Below are 16,943 nucleotides of genomic sequence, written 5' to 3' on the forward strand. Positions count from 1 at the left end.
ATATATTTTCTTGTAAGCAAACATCATTTGGGAGCATTCAGGAGCAGTGACTTTTCTTTCTGCTATAGCACATGGTGTTTACTCTTTGTCCCATGTTCGAAATCTGAACAATCTTTATTTTGATAATTGGCAGAAAATTACACTCTGCAACTGAGAAATTCCATTTTTTTTTGTCCATTTGCTTGGATGTACCTTTCTTCTTTCTTGGGTCAGTTAATTTGCCTCTTTGGCCCTCAGTTTTCACATCTGTAAAATGAGAGGGTTGAACTAGATCACCTCAAGGGTCCCCTGCAAGTTTAATTGATCATCCTGTGATGCTATACTTTCTTTCTTCCTTTTCCTAAGCTGGCATCTTCTTCACCATTCCTTTCTGCTCTGTGTTGCTCTCTATGTGTCTTGGTTTTCTTCTTTTCCTTGTCACTTTCACTCTCTGCTTTTGTGGCCCTTGTTCCTTCCTATCTATCAAAAATTTTTTCCTGCTTGGCATTGCTTTTCATCTCCACCCAGAAGTCACCCCTTTCCTGGCTCTGTTTTCTCTCCACCCAAGAGACTTTCTTAGTTAAGGAATTTCAAAAATAGCCTCAAGACTTCTTAGTCCACCCCATCAAAGTAAATTGCCTAGCCTCTCCCCTCAGCATATATCCTCCCACACTTTCCCATTTACCTCAGTCCCTTTCTCCCTAAATCTCCCCCCCTCCCCACTAACCCAAGGCAGAGGCTCTTTTAATTTTTTATTTTTTTTACTCCTGCTGTAGTCAGTGTGTCTGGTTCTGGTGTGGTCTTAGACTGGGCTATTGCTCTCTGCCAATAAGTCACTTTGGTGCAGCTGGCTGGCAAGCTAGCAGGCCCAGTCACATAGTGTCTGTCTCCCTCCAGGGCCACCCTGATTTCTGTGGTCTGAGGAGATTCCCACACCCACTCCCACCAGTTGCACAAGGCAGTTACTGCTGCCTTTTTTTATATCTATTATAGGCTAGAAGGAGAATAGCAGCCCCGAGGATGGTGTTGACTGGGCTTATGTCTTATGCTTCAATGGAAGGACAAGCAGGAACCTTCTGCGAGATAGAGCCAAGAAAGCTGAGCTCAGTGGGATCTGTGGTTATCCTGTCCCTCTGCTTACATCTGTGGTTTTCTGCTTTAATCCTTATTGCATCTGTTTATCATAATACACACAAGGTCCTGAATTAGATACAGTTCTCTTAATGTAAATGTCCATTTTTAAAGGATCTTTCTAAGGGACCAATGATATTAGATATTATAGGGGAAATGGTAATGGATCACTACCACACTCATTGTGACCTCTCTGGAGTTATACCATGGTCAGTTTCTCCTGGGCTTTAAGAGTGAATAAATAAAGAAAGGTTTTCAAACCTTCTAATTTTTTATGATTTCATCCCCTTCTTTTTTGAAGATACAAAAAAAAGAACCAAATTAATTCATTGGTTCTCAATTTTTTTTTTGGCCATGGCTCAGTATAATTCTTTGCCATGACAAATCACACATGTAGTATAATTGCAAAAGTAAATTCTGTACAATTTTCCTCATACCTGTATTAATTATATTCTATATTAACATATATATGCATATAATACATATATACATATAATACAACATTATATAGGTACTGTGAATGCCTTAAAAATTGTATCACTTTATTGGCCATCAAATCTTATTATTGTTCAGGTAAGATTAGTCATTTTTCTCTTGAACTCCGAAGAGTTAGAACTCATAGTGTTCATCCTCATTTGTAGAAGCATTGACTTCAAAATAGCCATAGTCACTGTGGTCCAGGGAAGCAAAGGTCACACAGGCACTCTAGAAGAAATGGAACTAAAAAATAAGTCTCCTTATTTCTAACCCTATTTCTACTCCTTACACCACTTAGTCCTGTCCCCCTGTTTTACAGATGGAAAAACTGAGTCTACGCAAGGTATATTATATTACCTCATGTCAAATAGTTTGTAAATTGCACAAGAAGACCGATATTATTTTCCTTTTACATTTGCCTCCCATTTTCTACAGTGCCCAGTATCCCTGGCCTATACAATATATTTTTATATGTTATATCACTTATCAGTTAGCACTGGAATATAAAACATCTTCAATAGATTTTTGAAATACCCACCCATAATTCCACAAAAAGACCACAGCATGAGGAGACATCTTGCCTCATTTATTTTAACATGAATCTAATTCATGAATCACTTCTAGTTACTCTCAGCAATAGACATGCATTTTATTTGTTATCACAACACAAATCATGCATCAAAGATACAAAATGAAACCAGAGTTTCCCTTCCTTAGACCGTCTAATGAAAAGGTCTTCCAACATATTGGAGTGATTAAAATAAAACAAGGGAAAACATACTTCTAAGGAGATTTTGTTTTGACCTATCTATGTTAACTTTGATGTTAAGAAATGTTACAACAGTCTAATTCTGCTCTGTCCTTTTTTAAAAATCATGTGAAATGATGGAAAAAATTATAATAAGAAATTAATTTTATCCCTTTAAATCAATGAAACAAGGAAATTATCACTGAAAAGGTAGGCAAGTACAGTATAATCATTGTTTATCCTATGTCCAGACTTAACTGGTTGGCTTTTGTCTTCTGATAATGAAACAAATGTATTCCTGGTTTAAAATACTAACATTCATTGAGACAAACCAATGTAGGAAAGACATAGCAAAGAGACAAGTGTATATAGCTAGATAAATCAAGTATTAACATCCAAAGCTTTTGCAGCTGCTACAGACTTCCCCAAAGGGGACTTTGAGAGAAGCAGAATGTGGATTCACTTGACATTCAGAGGACACTTGGTGGCAGTGATTAATTTCATTTCTGTGAGCCTGGAATGGGTAAGCAATTAGAAAAGGCCAGGCTAGACTGGTAGCACAAAGTGTTAATGCCCTACAAGGAAAACTTCTGTATCAGTGAGAAAGAATGGTGAATAAATCAGCATGACTATAGAAATGGAGACCTTGGCCCATATATAAATACATGAGTGCATATATTATGTACATGTGTGGGAATATCTATGTGTGTACACACGCACACATTTGTGAATAAGCGTGCACATTTGCATACACATAGGCATCTATTTACATGTGTAGAGATGTCTATTTGTGGATAGAAACACACATATAGATTGGAGTCAGGAAGACCTGGCTGTGTCACTCTGGCCATTGTGTCCTCCAAATAACTCTTTGGGATTGTAATCTGCAGAATAGCTGTTGATCTGCATTGATGAAGTTAATTTCCTCATCAAGAAGTTCCTTATCCCAATGAAATCACAAATCTAGACCAAAGGAAATTGCATGCTCATTATAGCTAGATATATCATCTACATTTTACATATATAATATACATATATGTGAATGTAAATAAATTTTCAGTAAGCTGTGTAGTATATCATTTGTTCCCAACATTGTACCTAAGCTAAGCAGATACAGTAGGATTAGAGCCATACCTCCAACATGGAATCATGGCTTGCACTCGTGAAAAAAGTGCCTAAACTATAGAAATTATAAGACTTTTAAGGACTGAAGTATTTTTCCTTTACTAAAGTCCTACTTCTGTGCCTCATCATAGTGGCAGGATGATTGTGGATTCCTGAAGTCTTACCCATGGAGGGAAATTATAGCATGTTCAGCTAGAAAGGCTTTGAGTATGGGTTCAGTGATGGATTGAACCCCTTATCTGAGTAACAGACTTCACAGAGTCATCATCAAACTGGCCACCTGATTTGGGGAGTCACAACTCCTGCCCAGAATTTTTTAAAGGTCTGGAATGATTTTGAACCTCTTCAATGGAAAATATACCTGCACCAGTGGGAAAAAATGAGTTTTTTGAAGTATTCAAATGTATATATGTTAATTGATTACAGATCTCACCAAGTGTAACAAGCACTGGGGAATATTCTGTGACAGAGTATTTTTGGTATGCATTCCTGCCCCAAGTATTGTACCAGGTCATTAGAGAAAAAAGAGATCAAAGTCACACATACATTCCTGAATAGAGTACATTGAGAGATCTTATTCTTTAAAACAGGGTTCAACTTTTTTTTTAAACCCCCCAGCGGAGGATAATATTCAATTTGCAAAATATAAGGAATCTGCAGAATGCATTGCCTATTTGTCTCTATATAATTCAAAGGAATGCTGCTGGCAGTTTAACATTGATGTCAAAAAAAAAAGAGGGAACATAAGGCCTGATATATAGCTGGAACACTGATGATTAATGCTTTTAATTTTCCATTGTGTGGACAACTAGAAACCAGGTGGACTTGTGAGTATAACATACCATGTTAGAATTCATCAAATATTTGAAATATCTGTTATTCCTTGTCTAACAGGAGTAGTTATTTCACTGATTCCTTCTGGCCTTTAGCAGAACTGAAATATATCTCTATATCTTTCTCTTTAGGGGAATCACACAACTTCTAACATCAGTCAACTATGTTCTTTACAGGTGGTTTTAATAATGCGTCATATTCAGAAATTCCAAAAATGAAGAATCTGATCCAGTTCCCAACCCCCAAATGAAAAGCCTCTTTCCATTCCTCCATTCCTATTCTGTCCCATCATCAGATGCTCTTAATAAATCTGGAGAGAGAATAGAATATAAAAACAAAGACTTATCTGCTAGGGACCATATTTTGCTAGCCTCTTTGTGCTTTATTTAAAGGAAACATATCTTATCCGTAAGCTATAATGTAGGGTTCCTAATGGCAGCATCAGTATGTGTTTTATACACAATATACTCTGAATAAGTGCTTATTGATTATTGCTACTGAGCCACAAGCTAAAAGAAAAAAAAAGGCTAGTCCTGAATCAATCATTCAGGATGTTGGTATCAAGAATTATAATACTTGACAATTTTAAGAAATCCTAGAGCCCATTTGCATGAGTATTCTCTCTACTAATTTTGTTGTTGTTCCATCATTCAGTCTTGACCAACTCCTCATGACTCCAAGGACCATAGGACACCAGATCCTCCACCATATCTCAAAATCTTTCCAAATCCTGTTAACTGTTTCCATGACACCATCCATCTCAACCTCTATTTTCCTCTTCTCTTTTTGCCTTCAATCTTTCCCCAAGTTAGACTCTTTGACAATTAATCCTGTCTTGTTATTAAGTGGCCAAAGTATTTAAGTTTCAGCTCTACTATTTGACTTTGCAGTGAAATGTCTAAATTAATTTCTTTAAGCTTTGACTAATTTGATCTTGCTTTCCAAAGGTCTTTCACAAGTTGTTTTTTTTTTTCTAGCACAACAATTCATTAGTGTTGATTCTGCAATGCTGAGCTTCCTATAGTATAACTTTTGCAGCCATACATTGGTACTGGAAAAGTGATGAATCTAGGAATATGCCTTGTTTTCAGTTGTACAGGGCATCTACACAAAAATTGAGCATGTTTTGGGGCATAAAAATCTCACAACCAAATGTGGAAAATGAGAAATTGTAAATGCATCCTTTTGGAATATAATGCAATAAAAATTGCATTTAATAAAGGGTTGAGGAAAGATAGATTAAAAATTAATGGGAGGGACAGCTAGTTTGCTAAGTGAATTGGGATCCAGGCCTAGAGATGGGAGGTTCTGGATTCAAATCTGTTCTCAGGCACTTCCTAGGTGTGTGACCCTAAGCAAGTTACTTAACCCCCATTGCCCAGACACTATGGCTATTCTGCCTTGGAGCCAATACACAGTATTAATTCCAAGATAAAAAGTAAGGTTTTTTTTAATTATTAGGAAAATAAACAATTGAAATTAAGACAAGCCCTTGCATGTTGATGTGTAATGAAGGCCTGCTGTTGTGTGCCACAGGCATGAAGATACATATCATTTCATGACACAGGTGTGTAATTATAGGATATTGTCATATCCTTGTGTGTAGGTATGTCATTACATGACAAGACATGTGAGGTGCAGGCTTGTCTTTACAGGATGAAACTATTTCGTTGCATGACACAGTCATGACATTGCATGATACAAGCATGACATTGTGCTTATGCCCCTAGGAGAGCAGGGACTCTGTTAGTGGTTCCAGGGCAGAGAAGAGTGCTTATCATCACTCACAGGTGAGTAAACTCTATTTCAAGACAAAAGGGAGCATTAGTAATTGAGGTTGCAGGAGAGTAGGGAACGGGGCCACAGTCCCAAGACCAGGAGGAGTGCTAGTGCTGGTGTATATAAGGGATCAAGGTCCCATCCTCCGGAAAGACCAGAAGAGCAATGACTATACCTCTCCTTATATCATACCACCTTAGAAGCTACAAAAACCTATAGACCTCCAGAGCTAGTTCTGAAAATAGCAACAAGAAAGACTTGAAGCTTAGAAACAGAATCCAACTTGAGCAATCCAACTTCTGAGTTTGTCATGATAGACTCCGTCTCCATAGTAACTATATAATCAGGCTCTTTTTTTGTTGTTATTTGCCCATTTTTCTAACCTATATCTTGTTCCACGTTCAAATCTAAGTATTGCTTTTTAAATCACAAACAAGTAGGTTCCTGATCATATTACTTGTCTCCTAAGGAACCTGCTTGTTTGTGATTTAAGAAGCAATACATAGATCTGACCATGGAACAACTAATTGGTTTATCAGCAATCTTAGAGCAAATTACAACAAAAAAGAACCTTATCATAGAAAGTTACTATGGAGAAAAAGTCTATCATAATAAACTCAGAAAAAGACAATGAAATTTTCATGTTTTCACAAAGTTCTTCAGTAGAAATACAACTAATACATTGAGGCCTCCATCTTGTTCTTTTAGATTCTCAAAATGCCAATGTACCACATAGATTGACTATCTTCTCTAACTCATTTTTGCTCTATAATTAGCTCACTTATTTTCTATTTTTTTAAATATTTTATTTTATTTTTCCTCCAATTGCATGTAAAAACAATTTTAACATTCTTTTTAAAAATTTTTTGAGTCCCCAATTCTCTCCCTCTCTTTCTCCCTTACCCTCTCACCGGGACAGTAAGCAATCTGACATATATTTTATATGTATAAATAATCCTTTAAATTTTTTTATATTAGTCCTTTTGTGGAAGAAAACTTGAACCAAAAAAGATAAAGAAATAAAGTGAAATATAATATGCTTTGGTCTGGATTCAGAATCCATCAGTTCTTTCTCTGAAGGCAAATGACATTTTTATCATGAGTCCTTTGGGATTGTTTTCAATCATCATATCATTGAAAATAGTGAAATCATTCACAGTTGTTCATTATGCATATTGCTTTTACTGTGTACAGATTCTCCTGGTTCTGCTCATTTCACTCTGCATCAGTTCATGTAAATCTTTCCAGGTTTTTCTGCTTTTATTTCTTATAGCTCAGTAGTATTCCATTACAATCATATTTACTCCATCATTCTCCAATTGTAATGGTATCAATGGATCAAAGACTATGTACAGTTTTATAGTCTTTTGGGAATGTGTTGCAAATTGCTTTCCAGAATGGTTGAATTAGTTCACAACTTCCCCAATTGGCAATATCACCTCTAATTTGAAAAGGATATATATTTTTCTATAAGAACATTTTTTAAGAATTTTAGTTTTTTAACATGTAAAGAATGATTTTGACCCTCCCCCTGCATTTTAACATCTGTAATAGTAAGAAATAAAACCTAGTAATATCTGAGTAAATGTGTATTAATAACTGGAATTCAATAGGTCCCCTTATGTAGCATATAATCAAGGAATGAAAACATTAAGTCACATGGTAAAAAACTTGTATCTTCTTTTCGTGGAAGCTTTTTTTCATTTTGATTTTGTAAAATAATTTATAATGCAAATGATTTTTCTGTGTGCCTGTGAATCACCTATAAATATAGAGCGTATTCTAATTAAAGGACCCACATCATATGGAATGGGGAGAAACCTTAACTTCATGCAATGTTTCATGCAAAATAATGTGTGAATAATTGCTAGAGTGTGGAATTGAAATCAGACCACCTGGGAGTTCAATTCATAGAGCTGACTTATATGGGTGACCTGAAATATTGCATGCAGGCATGTAGAAAAGCAGTCCAGCCCATGTGGCTTAGGAAGCAGATACTGTTTTGTGTACTGATGCTCATCTGTTTAGCTAGAAAAGCATTTTATACAAAGAATGCTATTCTATTACCCTGGCAAAAGAAAGGTGAACTATTGTAGAAGAAAGAAGTTTGGAGACTTTGATCTTAGCTATCATTGGACTTGTTTTTGCAAAAGTTTAAGATTAAAAATAAAAGATATTGAATCATCACTTAGGAATTTAGATCTTTCCTGTAAAGAAAGGTTTGAATGTGCTTCTTTCCACATAGAGTGTGTGTGGACACCTATTGAAACTCTCTGAATTAGTTCTTTAACTCTAATCTGCTCTCATGTTGTCAAGTCTAGGTTCTGATAGAGGGATTATCACTGTGGGTATATTCAAATTCTCCAATTCCCCTGCCCACTATGTTAAAATTTATTTTTAAAATACAGTGGGGAGTGTAGTTAGGTGACTCAATGGATAGAAACCTAGACCAGGAGACAGGAGGTCCTGGGTTCAAATGTGGCCCTAAACACTGTATGAATCTGTGTGACCCTGGGCCAAGCCATTTAACGCCAATTACCCAGACGTTACCACTCTTCTTCCTTAGAATCAATAGTTAGTTATCAATTCTAAAACAGAAGTTAAATGTTTTTAAATGGTTTTTAAATTATTTTTAACACAATGGAAAAATTATTTTTGATTCACAATAGATAAAGCAAGAGATTAGATAAAAGGCATGGAGTTGAAGATGTTGATTTCAAATAGCAGGAGACAAGTATATGGATTTAAAGTAAAATAAAAAGAATGGAAGAAAGGAAACAGACATATATTAAAAATAGAGTACATTGGAAGCAACATTGTAGTTATCAGAAGATCTCAGTTGGAATCTTGGCTTTGACTGTTTCCATGTGATTAAAAGCAAATCACTTAATTTTTCCGAACCGGTTTCCTTATCTGTCAAATAGGATAAATAACACGTTCATTAACTACCTCAGTGGGTTGTAAAATGGGAAAAGGTGCTATATAAGTTGTCATAATTAGATATGAATAATATGCATACGAAACATTGCTTCTCTTTGCCTTCATTATACTTTATAATGTTGTTATCCTTTTATCTGTTCTCTCATGTAACTTTTACAACCAGTTAGTGAGTTTGATTACCATTTCTCCCTTTCATTCTGTGCTGATGCTAAAGAGAGAGGAATTATATTTCAGACAAGGGTTAGACTAAATGACCTCTTCCAACTCTGGGATTTTGTGGTTTTATGAAACTGGTTCACAGACTCATTGAATGACTTGGGAAAAGTCAGCCAGTGTAGAGCTGGGAATAATCTGCTCCATTCCCAGCCTTATGCACCACACCCCCTCCATATTAAAGAGGGGGTAATATGTAGTGGAATTTAAAAGTGTTGAAAAATAAAACTAATGCCAAAGTCAAATACTTGCATTTTGATTTTCCTATGAAAAAAATCACAGCTATCATGCAGAAGCCAATCCAAACTTCTTACGGCATGGGAATGTGGGATAGAGAAGTTTTTGTTAGCGTAATTAGAGTACTACAAAGTGTCTTCGTCTAGACCACACAGATACTCAGATGAAAGTTATATAGCACTCACCCTTTTCATTGCAGAAGTTTTATCCAGATTTAATTCTGACACTCCATAAATGCATTAATTTATTCATTTAACAAGTACTAATTAAGTATATACTATATATAAGGCACTATGCCCATTGCTTTGAGGACTACAAGGTTGCCTTCAAGAGAGTTACACTCTTTTTTTTTAAACTCTTACATTCTGACTTAGAATTGATACTAAGTATTGATTTCAAGGAAGAAGAGCAGTAAGGGCTAGACAGTTCAAGTTAAGTGACCTGCCCAGAGTCATACAGTTAGAAAATAGCATAGATCACTTTTGAACCCAGTTCCTCCCAACTCCAAGCATGCTATCTGGCTGCCCCAAGGGAGTTAGAATCTTATAATGGAGCAAAACCATTTACCATGTTAACTATAATAAGAAAAATATCAACAAAATGCTAGAGGATTTCAGATGAAAGAGAGCTACTACTCTGTACAGGAGGGAGACGTCAGGACAGACTTAATGAAGAATTTGCACTGGGGCTTGACATATGGGTAGAATTCTTATTGGCAGAGATGAGAATGACATTCCTGGCAGAAGAAATAGTCAGGGCATGGGGACACAAAAGCACAAATCAAGGAAGATACAGTTGGAAAGAGAAATTGGGGTCAGATTGTGGTTGATCTTAATAGTATTTCTACCTGAGGAATTTGTGCTATATTGTATAAGCAATGAGGATACATTAAAATTTCCTGAGCACAGGAGTGACAGGGTGAAAGTAGCAGTTTGATTTATCTGGCATTCTTATATAGAGTGGATTAGATAGAGAAGCATCTGCAGGCAGTTAGGCTAACAATACTTGGGCTATTACAATAGCCCTGGCAGAGAGTGATGAAAGCCTGAACTGGATTTAGTGACAAAGACAATGCAGAAGGAAGGACTGACGTGATGGTCATTAAAGAGGAAATGCCAATAGGACTAACTGACTTGATTTCCATTGTAGGAGAAATAAAAAAGGGGTGATCAAAATGATAATCATTCAGGTCTAAGAGACTGGGAGTATTAGTGGTAACGCTGGTGAAAAATTAATGGGAAATTGTGAGTTTGCTTTTTGTCATACTTAGTCTAGAGCACTAGTAGGATACTGTCCTTTGCCTCAGTCACACACATATATAATGTTCAGTTCTTGGAACCATTAATAAGCTGAAGCACATTCAGAGAATAAACTGGATTGTGATGGTTAGTGAAGAGCCTCAGGATTCTTTCACATGAGTAAATCATTCTTACTGTCTTAAGGATGTTTAGTCTTGGGGAAAAAAGACTTGAGAGGATCATGACTTCAAAAATTGAAGGGGATAATCTGCTTAGTTTCAGAAGGCAAAACTAGAATAAATGGGCTCAAATTCTAAAGCAACAAGTTTAAGATTGATAGAAGAAAAAATCTTAATGATTAAAACTATCCAAAGTAAAATAGGTCATATCATAAATTAGCAGGTTTTCTCCTCACTGGAGAACTTTTGAGCAGAGGGCAAAATGAGCACTTGTCATGAATGCCATAAAGGGAAACTTTTTTTTTTTTCAAATAAGGATTAAAATACGCATCTGAAATCCCTTTAATTCTGAAGTTCTATGATTTGATCACGGACTTGTCTGTCTTTCAATTAGAAATGTGTTTAGATTTTGAAAAAGGTCAGGGCTAAATGTATAAGTACCATATTGAGGCTATGATTAAAGCTATTTAGATGACCAAGGAATATATTATTAGTAGAGGAAATGATAATGAAAGATAGAATTTTGGGGAATATTTTCTTTTGAGGGAGAAAAAGTAAAGAAATCAAGGACAGACCAAACAAAATGAAGGCGTGATGAGAAAGGCAGACCATAGATGAAACAGTACCATGATAGCAAGAGGAGGAGAGAATTTCAGAGTAGAGTTGCCAATACTGTCAAATACAACATAATCGTCAAAGATGCTATATCTTAAGGGGGAAAAACCTTTCCTCTGAATAGGGTAGATGGTGATCTTTGAAAAACCAATTCTATAGAGTGGTAAAGATAGAAATCAAAGTGTAAAGGGGAAAAGAGTAAATTGGTGGAGAAGAAATACAGAATTTTAAATGATAGAAATTAAATTATTTTAATTTAATTATAAGTGAGAGGAATAATTTACTATTAGACCGTACATTAAATTAAAAAGAAAGGTTATGAAATTTAAGGAAAAGATTTTTTTTGGTTGAAACCTAATTGTGTTCATAGGGATACTTGAAAGTTCCTTCTTGTCCAATTAACTAAAGGACAGGACTAAAGAGGAGACTTCAGAAAGTTTTAGCACAACAAACTCCAGGGGTTGCTATTAAAGGAGTTAGCCTTAAAGGAAAAAAAAAAGATGGACACCTTAAGACAGGAGAAAAGGAGGTTAGAATGAGTGAAAACATGGAAATTTTGTGAAGACAAGGTGAGTGATTTAGCTTCCATCTTTTGAGTAATATATAAAGAAACATGATCTAAGTGTGTTGGGGAAGAAGAGTCAAGTGGGAGGCTAGAAGAAGGTAGGGAAATTGGAATAGCCTCTTTGGAAAACAAGAAAAGTAATCAACAAGGTATTGTTTTTAGTTCAAAGGAATTAATTAAGGATCCATTAAGATTACCAAGCATGAATTTGGAATGGATATACAGTACTACTTTATGAATTTAAGACAACTACTCAGGCTGGAATCCCAAGTTACATAAAGAAAGGCAAAAATATCGACTGTTCTCAAAGAGTTCATATCCTAATAGGAAAACATGCAAACAACCATGACTAGAGCTTGGGAGAGAGCCCAGGGTTAGCTATTATAGATTTGAGAGTTATTATGTAAAATTGTTAATAAACTCATGGGAACTGATAAGATCATCCAATAAAATAAGTAGAAAGAGAAGAAAGAGGGACCTGGACAGTGGGGTGGGAGGGAGTACCTAATTAGGAGGTATAATGCAAAAGAGAATCCTAGCAAAGGAAGGAAACAATATGAAAAACTCAGTAGAAATATATTCATATAATAAGATCAAATGTCTTTCAGTAGTATCATGATGTGAAAAGATCTACTGAATAAAGGGATACCTCCTGAAAAAAAAAAACTTTTTTAAACCTCTACCTTTCATCTTAGAATCAATACTAGGTATCAGTTCCAAAACAGAAGAATGGTAAAGGCTAAGCAGTTGGGGTTAAGTGATTTGCCCAGGGTCACACAACTAGGAAGTATCTGAGGTCAGATTTGAACCCAGGACCTCCTGTCTCCAGGTCTGGCTCTCTATCCACTAAGCCATCTAGCTTTCTGCTTCCTGAATTTTTTAAACAATTTTTTTTTGCATGATGTAGGTCTCATCTATTGTACTAAAGGAATTAGGAGAAGGGAAAACTGTAGAAGTTTTATTGTATACCTAAAAATGTATTAAGATCATTATTGGGAGTAGCAAGTTGGTTCAAAATAGGTTGAGACTCGGGCCGAGAGAAGGGAGGTCCTGGGTTCAAATCTGAATTAATACCCTTCCTGTCTGTTTGACCCTAGACAAGTCTGCCTTGGAATTAATACACAGTTTTGATTCTAAGATGGAAGGTAAGGATTTTTTAAAAAGTTCAAAAAAAACGTTCATTATTGACAGTATCGTGTCAGGTTGTGTCACATAGAAAAATCTTTTGTTCTGGAAAACTCAAATAACTAATTCAGTCCCACTTTGCTTCCCAGAACTTTCCACCTATGCAGGTATGACTTTATGAGTAAAATCAAGGATTAAAATTCTTACTTTAGCAATGGTTCATTTCTCCTCCATGCTCACCTTTTCCAAAAAGCAGGCCTTTTCCAATCTTCCCCATCTGCCAGTGAATTCACTTTCAGATCACCTACTCTGAATGTAGCTTGTATGTATTTAGTTATTTACACATTGACTCCTCCATTCAAATATACGGTCCTTGTATGGAGGGACTGCTTTTGTCTTTCTTCATGTACATTGCACTTAGCATGGTGGTGCCTCAGACATCCTAATTGCTTAATAAATTCTAGTTGAGAGGCAATAACTCCATCATGAGGTTATGGAAAAAGAACTATTGAGGATTCAAAAATGAACTAGTAGCCATTGCACTGAATGATTTCCTTTGGACAATACTGCTAATTACTGACAGTTATAACAGCCATGAAGGATCACAAGTACTTTCCCATTTTACAATGAGGGAGCTGAGGTTTGGAGAGGTTCATTGATGAGCCCTGGGGTCATACAGCTACTAAGAGTTGCATCTGCATCTCCTCCCAAATTTGAGGCTAACCCTCTTTTCATTATCTACAACAGAGCCATGAAGAGCATTTTTCTTCTACCTGGAGCAAATGGTAGGGGGTTGGTTCAGTGGGATAACCCTACCTGGATTTCAACCATCTGGCACAACCACCTTTGGATGAGACGAGATTTTGAAGTTGAAAAGGGGATGTAAAATCTGTCCCTACCAAATCACATTGAGAATGAGAGAGGGGAGGAAATATGCCCCAGAATACTATTATCAGTGCCCTCAAAATACCCAGCCTCAGGACAAACTCTGACTGCTCCCACCCACACACCAGTTATATCTCTACTCTACACTTATAAGTTGGTGATAGAAATCAGTCAGCAACATGATTTTCTAAAGAACACTAATTACGTGTGTATATGCCCATACACGTCAATAAAATAAACTTAAATTACAGTGGAAATTGAAGCTGTTGAATTTCATTGCTTGGCTTCAGCCAGATACATCTGTGATGTCTGCAGCCACAAAGAATGTGCCAGATTATGACTCAAAAGAATTGGAAGCAGACATCTTATGAGATGCCAGGTATTGAAATGCAGGTGCATGATTGGAGAAACATTTATGCTCTTCTATTCTTCTCTAGGGAATAGAATTTTGTGAAATGAGATCTCAAGTACACAATGAACCCAGGGTCTTCTAAGAGCATAAAACAATAGGATAAGAAATTGTCCATTCCTCCTCTACTAGATTGCTTCATCCCTTACAAATAAACTTCATTTAACTCTTAGGTGTTTGCCACATGTGCTTAAGTTTAGAAAAGGCTAGGTCAGGCTGATATTCAGGAATCCAAAATAATTTCTAAACAATCCCATAACTCCTTTAATGCCCCAATGCCCCCCCACAAAATTCCAAGAAACCTTCTAAATAGCTTGTTGAGTTTTTGAAAGGCTGAATTACAATTTTCCACCCTTACTTGATGTAAGAATTGTAAATCTAGAGCTAGAAGGAATCTGAATTGTCCTCTAACATGCCCACCTCATTTTATAGATGAGGAAATCAACATTAAGGAAAATTAAGTGATTTACCCATGGTAACACAGTAGTTAATATGGACAAGGATGGGAGGGCAGTTTTGAACACATGTTCTTTGACTCTAGATCCAGTGTACCACATGTTTATAAAATCTTCCTAGAATTTATTTTGGATTAGGAACATAGGAAATGAAATATTGGATTCCTAATCAGAAATTATGGAGATCTATGCAATTATGGCCATCATGATGATATAACCTGTATTTTCCAAAATAGTCCCCATTTCAAGATATAAAAGGGTACTCTTAACAAAATTATTAAAGATTATCCTTCATGAGACTATGGACTCTAGTTTGGGGTTTAGATCTCTGATCCACTAGCATTTGGATCTGAATATGTATGGTTGTCCTATATATAATTAATCCTAATTATATATATATAATTGATATATTATAATTATTTATTTTAAGTTATAATTGATTCCAAAATATAAGCATCTTATGAGAAACGTTCAGGCCATGAAGGACTCAAGTATGTTCAGAGATATGTATGTTTGTTTGTTTTTTGCTTTTCTTTGGCTTGTAGTTCCCATCTTGAAAATCTAGGGTAATTTTTAAATGTTGCCTCAGCTCTTCCTCATTATACTAACACTGACACTATACTTGTAAACATGAAGCTGATAATATTAAGAGAAAAATTTTATTACATGAATGAGGAAAACATAAAGGAGGGCATTAAAGGAACAGCCTTTAGTTCCAAAGACAATGCAAATGAGAGTAATTTTGAGAAAACAAACAAACAAAAAACTTCTCTACCTTCAGGCCTTCAAGTTTTCTTGGATTCTATGTTGTTTGAGGTGAGAAAGGAAGGTAGGGGAATGGAGAACTTTTTTTCTTACTCTTTCCCACATCATTTCATCATTTCTCATGACTCTCCCTTGGTCACCTTTGTAGTAGGTCTCAGGTCTTTTACTGTTATTTCTCCCTCCCAAGCCAAGAGAAGTATAAACCCTCCAGAGTCCTTTTCTACTTTCTCTTTGCTATATTTCTCACTTAATGGCTGTGTCCCATCCTTTTTGTCTTCAATCTTCCCCAGTTACCAACTCTGCACATCATCATGTTTCCCTTTCCATAGACATTATTTATGCTCCTCAGTCTGCTGAAAAGAGATTGAGAGAAAGGAAAAGATCCCCAAACTCTAAAAACTATCATGAAAATTTTGTTTCAATTCCTCTAAATTCCTCTTTTTATTATGCATCTCCTGTGAGGTTTATTGACAATATGATTTACTTTGTGAGACAAAAGCAATCCCACTACATACAACAAAGTAGTTTGTGAATAATAAAAAAAAAAGACTTAGGTAAGATGGAGTAGAGATTGTCTCTGAAGAAAAAATCTGCTAAAATATTTGGTGGTCCTCCTTATTGGAACTCTAGTTTCTGAGGAAAATTGTCCAGTATTTTTTTTTCTTTTAGAAACACAAAAGTAGTCTGCCTCACCTGAGATTTCTGGAGATGCAGAGCAAACAAAGGAGAGACATTTCACCTACTGCACTTTGCTTTTTTTCCATTTCAAATGAACTTCAAAACCCCTGGAGACCACTTTGACTTGTTAAAGTTTTTTTTTTTAATCACAAATTCTTATAATTGAAAGGGACGTTATTGGAAAGAAGCAATTTAGTTCAATTCATACCTCAAGAGGAATCATTATTACAATATCCTTAGTAAGTGGTCCTTCAATCTCTGATTGAGGAACTGCAGTAAAAGGGAACTCAGTACTTAATGAAGCACCCCATTCCACTTTTTACCCATTCCATTTTTAAACAGTTCTAATTGTTAAGAAAAATTTTCCCCTACATATTACATCCATTTTTCTGCAAAATTTACCTCATATCACTAGCTATGCTCTTTGAAGCCAAGGATAACAAGTTCAATGCTTCTTTTGTACAATGGCTCTTCACATACTTGAAGGCAGATCTTTGATTGCATTTAAGCCAAATATTTTCAATTTCTCCAATCTATTTTTGCATGAATGGTATAGTCCGTAGTCC

At 35.8% G+C, this 16,943-nt stretch overlaps 1 protein-coding gene and 1 long non-coding RNA gene across 2 annotated transcripts in view; one reads left to right on the top strand and one right to left on the bottom strand.

Moving 5' to 3' along the window:
• SVEP1 (sushi, von Willebrand factor type A, EGF and pentraxin domain containing 1) overlaps positions 1-16,943 on the top strand; it is a 341,958-nt gene that overhangs the window by 64,053 nt on the left and 260,962 nt on the right. The window lies entirely within an intron of this gene.
• LOC103097212 (uncharacterized) overlaps positions 1-16,943 on the bottom strand; it is a 56,916-nt gene that overhangs the window by 10,934 nt on the left and 29,039 nt on the right. The window lies entirely within an intron of this gene.

This window comes from Monodelphis domestica, chromosome 7, assembly GCF_027887165.1.
Source record: "Monodelphis domestica isolate mMonDom1 chromosome 7, mMonDom1.pri, whole genome shotgun sequence".
NCBI classification, from domain to species: Eukaryota; Metazoa; Chordata; class Mammalia; order Didelphimorphia; family Didelphidae; genus Monodelphis; species Monodelphis domestica.